The 8,703-nt window shown below is 41.8% G+C and overlaps 1 pseudogene; it reads left to right on the top strand.

Annotated features, from left to right (window-relative positions):
- Window positions 1-7,616: 7,616 nt before the first annotated feature.
- On the top strand, window positions 7,617-8,280 carry LOC140740483 (protein NipSnap homolog 2 pseudogene; annotated as a pseudogene).
- Window positions 8,281-8,703: the final 423 nt, after the last annotated feature.

The raw sequence follows: 8,703 nt of genomic DNA, 5'->3' as shown, positions 1-8,703 counted from the left end.
ATCTATCCATCATGCACTTAATCTTGTCTCCCATTTTAGACTGGTCTTCTGGGTGCAATATGACATTTGGACAATTGACTGTCACAGTGCACTGTCACGGATACCTGGCTGGAACCATGGATAATTCAAATGTCATTATGGTCTGAGAGAGATTTCATTATGTTTACACACGTGGTGTCTGCCTTGATTTGTCAGATGTTTGGACATTTTCACATTAAACACTACATCCAACAGCAAATATAATATAAAGTGTATAGTACAGCCACATTCATGAAAATAAACCTCCAAAAAGTATTCCTGAAGTCACTTTCACTTACTTTAAACATAGCAAAATTGAGTTAAATTAGGGCGTAAATCCTGAAAATTGGGGTACATTTGAGAATTCGATTTCTTCCAGACTGCAATGTGATTACAACTTGCAGCTCTCTGGAAATTCACCAAGGCACTTCTAATCAGAGCACAACCTTGCCCAGGTGAGAAAATTACAGTGTCTCTTATACACAGTAAGATGTCATTCTTAAACTTTTCCATAGATCACTGTGGGCACTGACCTAATCATCATTAATGACATCCTCAAGTCAACTAGGTCTTTAAAATATTTTGCAAAATGTGGGTCTACTAAGGTCTGTCCTATGATTCTCTTTGACCCTTCAGGCATAGCCTAAAATGACATGGATCCTCAATCTTCTGATCTTCTTCCGGCCTCAACAGGCCAAAGCCAATGAAGGAGCCTTCAATCTCCTTTACCTTCCTGGCCAACATACTTCATCTTTGCCATCCCTCACCATCTATGCCCACCACCAGCTCTTTCTCCACTCCACCCTCATCTGTAACCTACATAGGCCATAATGCTCTATTATTTGATCATGCACATATAAATAACATCATCTGAACAGCCTCTCTACCCACACAATCCAATTTGCTTACCCAACCCTATTCACGGCCTATGCCAATTGCTTTCTTTTACTCATGGGGGGGCCTGTTTTCTGTGGATCACTTTCACCTACAAAGTAATACAATGGACCTTAGTAGCTTCAAGGGTCTTGCTGAAATCTCCAGTGACTGTTCCACAGCAGGGCAAGGGTGTCATCTGCCTCATTAGAATGTCTGTTTGGAAAAGCTCAAATTGTTCAGTTTTTTTTTTCAATCAGGAAATCTCCCGATGCACTATCTTGTTCCAACACATTAACAATGTTGAAGTACTATCAGCTGTTGTTAATCATCATCCAGCTAACTACATTGAGAGAAGGGGAAGAGTGGACTTGCAGAGCACAGGCAGTGAGCTCAGTCAACTGCTGTTTCCTACCGCATCACAGCTGCTGCTCCTGTGTTATTAAATGCAACATAATAATAACATCAGTTTCAATTAACCTGCTGTAATCTGGAGGGGCAATGCTTTGGCAATGGCAAATAGAGAGGAATACCAACGAGCAAAATAATCAAGTAATTGAACAAAACCATCCTAACTCTCAACTTGTATGGGGATATAGGAAAACACACATGGAGCTGAAGGATTATGTAAAAAATTAGGTGGTTGATAGAACTGGACTAAAATACACAGCTATAACTGGAGTACGGCTGTGAAATATATGTAGCTGGACTGCAAATACATATAAGAGAGAGAGAAATGCATTGATGTGGGTGGATGTATTACCAAGGTCTTAACTTCAAAATGCCAGATTGATTCCTGAACATTGGAGGAATCAGTGAAATGGAGATTTGTTAAAACAAAAAAAGATTACTAATTAGAAATTGTTGTGGGACAAAGCGAGAAAACAGCAATGGAATTACTTTAACAGCATTTAGTTAGACTCAAAAGAGGCAGACAACATGACCAAAAGTAAAGGATCGTTTCTTAGCTAAAGGGATGTGTTCCTCATGATCAACATCTTTAATGTAAAAAAAGGCTGTCGCCTAGGCAAAGGAACTATTATATCAATTGAAGAGTTTATAGAACATTTGTGTCAAATTTTCATTTGACAAACCAAATTAGCGACATTGCTGACATTTAGTCTGGATTGTTTAGAGTGATAGACCCAATGGACAACCACCACCATGGAGAGCCTCTGGCATGGAGGCTCTAATGCTCAGAATTGGTAAAAAAGTATATCGGGTTAGAAACTCAGCCAGCTTCATCATGTACATGAGTCTTCCCTCCATCGAGAGCATGCTCAAACGATGATGCCTTTTGTCAGAATCGGAATCAGGTTTAGTATCACTAACATGCAGTATATCATGAAATTTGTTGTTTTGTGGCAGCAGTAGAGTGCAATGTGTAAAAAAATATTATGTTACAATGGATGGCTGGCATTCGGTAGGCTCGCGAGACCATGGATCTGCACCTGGAAAGTCTTGCTTCAGCCTCTCCAGGGTGCAGGCCTGGGCAAGGTTGTATGGAAGACCAGCAATTGCCCATGCAGCAAGTCTCCCCTCTCCACGCCACTGATGTTATGCAATGGAAGGGCAAGGGCTGATACAGCTTGACACTAGTGTCATCGCAGGAGTTGCCAGAGTGAGATTGAAGAGAACGCCAGACTGCCTTAGGGAGTCCAGCTCGGGATTTGTCCTCAGGGTTTACTCCCGAAGCCTTTCCCATGAGTGGGAATGGCCACAAGGTAGCAGAGGTTTGAAATCAGAGTTTTCCCTCTCTTAGATGGACTGCCTTCCTAGGCTGACGAGCTCCATTTACCCGAAGCACTGATTTTAAGGCACCAGGACACGCCTTCACCCCTTCTGTCAGTAGAAGCAGTTCCACCGGGCTTAGAGGCACACGAGGAGTTGGACGTAGTTGTAGAGGCTCAGAGGCTATATGAGGTGCACGCTGTGAGGAGCACTTTTGGGTAGTGGGAGCTTGTCCCACTACCACCCTTCAGCTTGACAATAAGAAATATATATATAATAAAATTAAATACATAATGCATAAGGAGAGCAAAAATAGTGACATAGTGTATATAGGCTGGTGTTGTGTTTGTTCTTAATGAAGACAAAATTGGGTGTGTTTATGCCAGAACATTTTGTTACTAAACTCCTGTTCATCCTGAGCACATGTGACCCACTAACCATTATAGCTTCTGCTTCTGGGTAAACCACCCACGTTGCTCATGGGGACTAAAGTTTTTTATTATGCAATGTAATTACACATCTACCCCTTGGAAAGAAAAACAAACCCAATACTATGTCTTCATAAACCTGTAAAGAACTATGATCCTTTCCAAGAAAGATATCTGCGTTCTGTAGGGGTCCTTTTTGTTCGAATATTCGACTTCTGTTGTAATGAGCAAATACAGTCTCTTATCCACTCATAATTTTCATTCAGTCTCTGAGGTGGTTTAATGATCCCTTTTGGTCTGCTATATGTTTCCACAGGTGTATTGCTTGCACTTGCTGCGTTAATGTTTGTTTCTTTCTGTGAACTTTGATCAACATGTTCATTTTTTACATCTGTTGGCCCCTCTGGTGTACTGACAGGTGACATGTCGCAGCTATGGTTTGGAGCTTGTGATCATAGATTGACACGGTTCCTTCCCAGAGGTCTCCCTCGCTCCATCTGGATCTGGTAGGAGAGTGGAGCTACTTCCTCTTGCAGGTATCCTTGCAAGAATCATGTGGCAGATCTTGGATTCACACTTGATCTCCAGGCTTCAGGACTGGTAGGCTTTTCGGCAGTCTTGTCATGATACTGTTTCTGTTTCTCTTTCTCTTCAGCCAATTTGAACTTGTGTTCACCTTTAGATGTCAACAGGTTTTTGTGCACTGGAAGGTTAGTGCAAATGCATAAATTCTTCACTTTGGGCTAGTCAAAGACCATTCTGCAGGGATGCACATCTGTAAATCATTAAGGCTTTTGTGGAAAACCTCTCATCCATTTTGTGCTTTCTGCACGAGGCCCGTCACTACCCGGACTGAACTCAGATTTTGGTGATGTGGGCTTGAAGTTATATGTCGAAACCCCAATCATTAGCAAAGGATTCAAGTTCACAGCTTGAATATTGTGGACCATCGTCTGATACCATTTCTCACGCCTCACAAACACAGCTTTCAGAAAGGTGATGGTGCTTTGCTGGATGTTGATGATAGTGTTGCAAACCTCTGGGTAATTGGAATAGTAGTCTGTTACAATAAAATGACTCTTCCCATTACAACAAACAAATCCACTGCCTGCTTGGTACAGGGTGCAGTGCAAGTGGTTCTGCTTGCTGCTTTGATCTAGAGGTAAGACATATTTCACATGAAGCAGTAGTCTGGCAGATGTCTTGGTTCACCCTTGGTCAGTACATCACCTCACAAGCTCTACGTTTACAATTTCCACACTGAGATGCCATTTATGTAACCTCTGGATCATTTCTTTGTGTAACGACACTGGAATCCCAATCCTGTTCCCTTTGAAAACCATATCTTCCATTATTGACAGTTCAGCTCTGCATGCCCAATAATCCCAAATACACATTGGACAGTCATTCCTAGCTACTGGCCATCGTTTCTGTACTGTCTCTTTGAGTACTTTCCCTGTTTCATCTGATCCTGCTGCTGTCCTAACCTTCTCTGTTCTATCAGGAGATACTGGAAAGAAGGTGACAGTCACTTCAACACAGGCCTATTTATCTGCATTAATCATTTAGTCACACTTTTCTCTCGTTGACTGCTCGAGACAGCACGTCAGTAGCAGACATATGTTCTTCCAGTGTGTAGATAATTTTCACATCATATTTCTGCAACCCAATCAATATCTATGGTATCCTCATGTGCCATAGGCCGCAGATTGCCATGAGTCATCACGCTGTTGCAGTAGTCCTGCGTCAAGGCTGTACCGGGATGCATCAGGTGTGATCCTAGTGCACCTTTCACCAAACTTCAGCATGGGCTCTTCAGTTCTGATGCTTTTCAGCATCCGGAAACACTCTCCTTGCTTGTGAGACCAAATCCACTTATTTTGCTGCTCAAGGAGTGACCTAAGTGGGGTTGACACAGTAGACAGTCGAGGGATGAACTTAACCAGGGAAGTCACCATCCCCAAGAAATGGCTCAATTCCTGGTTGTTTTGGGGCATCTCTATATTTTCACTGGCAGATGTCTTTCTTGGGTTATACTTCACTCCCTCTTCATAATGACATCTCCTATGCAAGTCAGTGTCTTCACACCAAACTCCCATTTTCCTTTATTTAATTTTAAATTAACATTCCATGTCACGTCAAGCACTTGTCTCAGTCATACATCATGCTCATCTTTGGTGGACCCCAGAGGATTTGTTATCCATTGTGGTCTCGAAATCAGGTATGCTCTCAAAGACCATGTGGATGGTTTCATGGTAGGCGTCTAATGCAGATTGAACCCCATATAGCAGCTGAAGAAAGCAAAATCTTCCCCTTGGTATGTTACAAGTATACAGTCTTGAATTTTCCTTGTCAAGCTTCATCTGCCAAAACTCAGAGAATGTGTCAAGCTTGCTAAACCACTTGGCACCTGCAAACCAGGACATAATCTCCTCCCATGTTGGCAATTTCAAATGCTCTCTCTCTTGGTGTATTTATTGAGATCTCTTGGGTCTAGACGAATCTGCAATGACCCATTTCTCTTTTGCACAATGACCAGAGATATCATCCGATCTGATTTTCTTCAATTTTCTGTATAAAACTTATCTGTTCCAAGCATGCTATTTCTTGTTCAAGTCTGTGTCTAAGTGCAAACAGAACTTTTCTGCACACATGGTCAACAGAAGCCAATGTTGCATCAAAATTAATTTTGTGTGAACACCTGAGCCTCTCAAAGAAACTGTATACTCTTCCATAAATGAAGTAGATAGATAGATAGATAGATAGATACTTTATTCATCCCCATGGGGAAATTCCAACTTTTTTCCAATGTCCCATACACTTGTTGTAGCAAAACTACAACATGATGTGGCCATCTTTGGTCTGTGAATCCTCTACAAAAAATTTTTTCTCACCAGGTTAAGTTTTTCATATTCACTCAGACCTAATATTGGCTGTACTCTCTTTTCTCCAATCAATAGCTGTGTCTTTAGTTGCTGCCCCTTGTGCTTGAAGGTCACTTTTCAGCCCTCTTTTTATTGGAACATTCTATCCTGTATAGCATGCCACTTTTAACTTCAAACCTTGCTCTTTACTTTGAGAATGCTGTAATCATCCATAGACAGCAGATTCACCTGTCATGTTGAATAGAATTACTGTCTCATTCACAGTCACTGAGACAAGCCATTGTTTTGCCAGCACCAGCAGCTTGCAGAGAATCTACAAATATGTACACCTTTCCCTTGGTAGCCCCAGCTTTGTAGCACATTGCAAAATGATTTTTCCTCCCACAATTATTGCAGGACTTTCCATAGCTGGACACATCTTTGAAATGTGATTTCCTGCACACTTGCTGCATTTGGTGTTTCAGACAGACAGACAGACAGACATACTTTATTGATCCCGAGGGAAATTGGGTTTCATTACAGCCGCACCAACCAAGTTTGAGCCTTTCTTTGAGCTTTGCTTTTGCTTTGGGAAGCGCCTTGTACACTGCCCTCTATTTTCATAGCATGCACTGTTGCGTCTGCCCTGTGCAGCTCCTTAGCTTGTGCTTGTGTGGTCTCAGCTGCCCTACATATATCTACAGACTTTTCCAGTGTCAAATCTTTTTCACACAGCAGTCTTTCTCTAAGTGCATCATCTGAATTTCTCCAAACTATTCTGTCTCTAACTAGTGAGTTTCTCTAATCTCCAAATTCACTGTGTGTAGCTCAGTTAAGTTTTGGTCGAAACTAAAACCTTGTTCCTGGTCACAGGGAAACAAACTTGCATTTCTCAAATGTTGTGTTCTTTATCTGTACCGTGGGTTACTCATAAAGAAACATATTCTGGAAGAACTTAACTAGAACTTTTATTTAACAGCAATCATCAACCACATTTTAACATACGAGCTCCTCGATCATTCTGTCATCTCTGCGCATGCTCCAAACTCTGTCTAATCACACTCTGACACATGATATCACCACAGCTTCCTTTCCTTAAAAAGAAAAACAATTAGCAACATTAATCAAAACAAATGCATAATTTAACATGTCTCTATCAGTCTCTCTGGGGGTTTATGAACACGAGTAGACCTTCTAAGTGGTTCACACAGATCTTGTGTTTCGTTGTTATTTTCATGTTTTGTCTGGTCTGCATCAGCTAATGGAAACTCTGAAGTTGGCTCTTTCTTGAGGTCTTTGCGATTTCTTCTAAACACTGCTCCTTCTTCCGTTTGGACCACGTATGATCTGGGTTGTACTTCTTCAAGTACTGTAGCTTTCTGTGTCCATGTGTTCATTTTGTCTTGTATCCTCACTTCATCTCCTTGGTGCAATTCAGGTAATGGACGAGATCATCTATCAAAGTATGTTTTCTGCTTTGCTTTGTGTTCATCTTTGTGAATCTTCGGTAATACATCGATGCAAAGCTTGTTGTAAGCCTCTAGGGATTCTGGTTTTACACTGTGAAATTGAATTTTGTATAGGCTGCTTGTTTATTTTTTAGCTAGCAAGTTTGAATGAGCATCTTTGCGTGGATCCACCTTTCTGACAAACAGCGATTTAAACCAGCTATCCTCCCTGTTGTTGAATGAAGTTGCAGATGATGCCCTGGTTAGAGTTAACGTGGCGGTGCCGGCATCTAAAGATAAAACACGGTGCTCGCTTCGAGGCTGGGCTGCAGCCCTCCTGGCACCGCTTACAGTACCCTTGTGAGCTCGTAGGGACATGGACTACATGGTATGGAGAGCAGGATCGAGCTGTCCATCTGTGGAAATACAGTGGAGGTTACCCTGCACTTACAGAGGTGATGAATAAACTGAGGCAAAACAAGGAGTTCATGGAATTTAGGAAGGAACGGGGACAAATGCTACTTTCCTGAAAAAAACAATTGCTTTTAGAGTTCAGTTTCTGGGATGAACCTTTGCCCAGGACAAGACCCAATATTTATGAACTCGGATCATACCAGCTCAGGCCAGGAACAATGATTGAATGGGGTAATAACTGAGCTCAAGCCATTCGATTTCGACAGGAGAACAACGAAGCAGTTGGTGGCTTCTTCTCGCAGACTGGTGAACTGTCTGCATCACCCATGGGCTTACAAAGATTTGCAGTCAAGAGATGAAATTCAGCATGGCTGGGATGAATGTGTATACTACACAGTGCCGCTTGTTCAGCGGATGGATTCCAGGATTATGATCCCACTGCTGACACCATGTTTACACGTACCGTGGGTTACTCACAAAGGAGCATATTCTGGAAGAACATAACTAGAACTTTTATTTAACAGCAAACAACAACCACATTTTAACATACAAGCTTCTCGATCACTCTGTCATTTCTGCACATGCTCCGAACTCTGTCTAATCACATTCTGATACGTGATACGTGATATCACCACATCAAATGTGATGTTTTTACTTGAGACAAAATTCTGTGATCAGAATATCCAGTGTAAAAGCTGTCTCTTCAATTTGAAAGCTGTTACCGATGCCCAACGCACCTTCACCAACTGGATGCAGAAAAATAGATGCTTTCAATTATTCTTCTCGTTTCCATGGATGCTGCCTGACCTGCTGAGTTCCTCCAGCTTGTTGTACATGTTGCTTTGACCCCAACATCTGCAGTGTACTTTGTGTTTTCAATTATTCTTTGGTCCCTCATGCCCCACTTGCAACTAAACATATACTGAA

The sequence above is a fragment of the Hemitrygon akajei genome, chromosome 17 (genome assembly GCF_048418815.1).
Source record: "Hemitrygon akajei chromosome 17, sHemAka1.3, whole genome shotgun sequence".
NCBI classification, from domain to species: Eukaryota; Metazoa; Chordata; class Chondrichthyes; order Myliobatiformes; family Dasyatidae; genus Hemitrygon; species Hemitrygon akajei.
The sequence above is the reverse complement of the archived record's forward strand: the minus strand, read 5'-3'. Positions and strand labels throughout refer to the sequence as shown.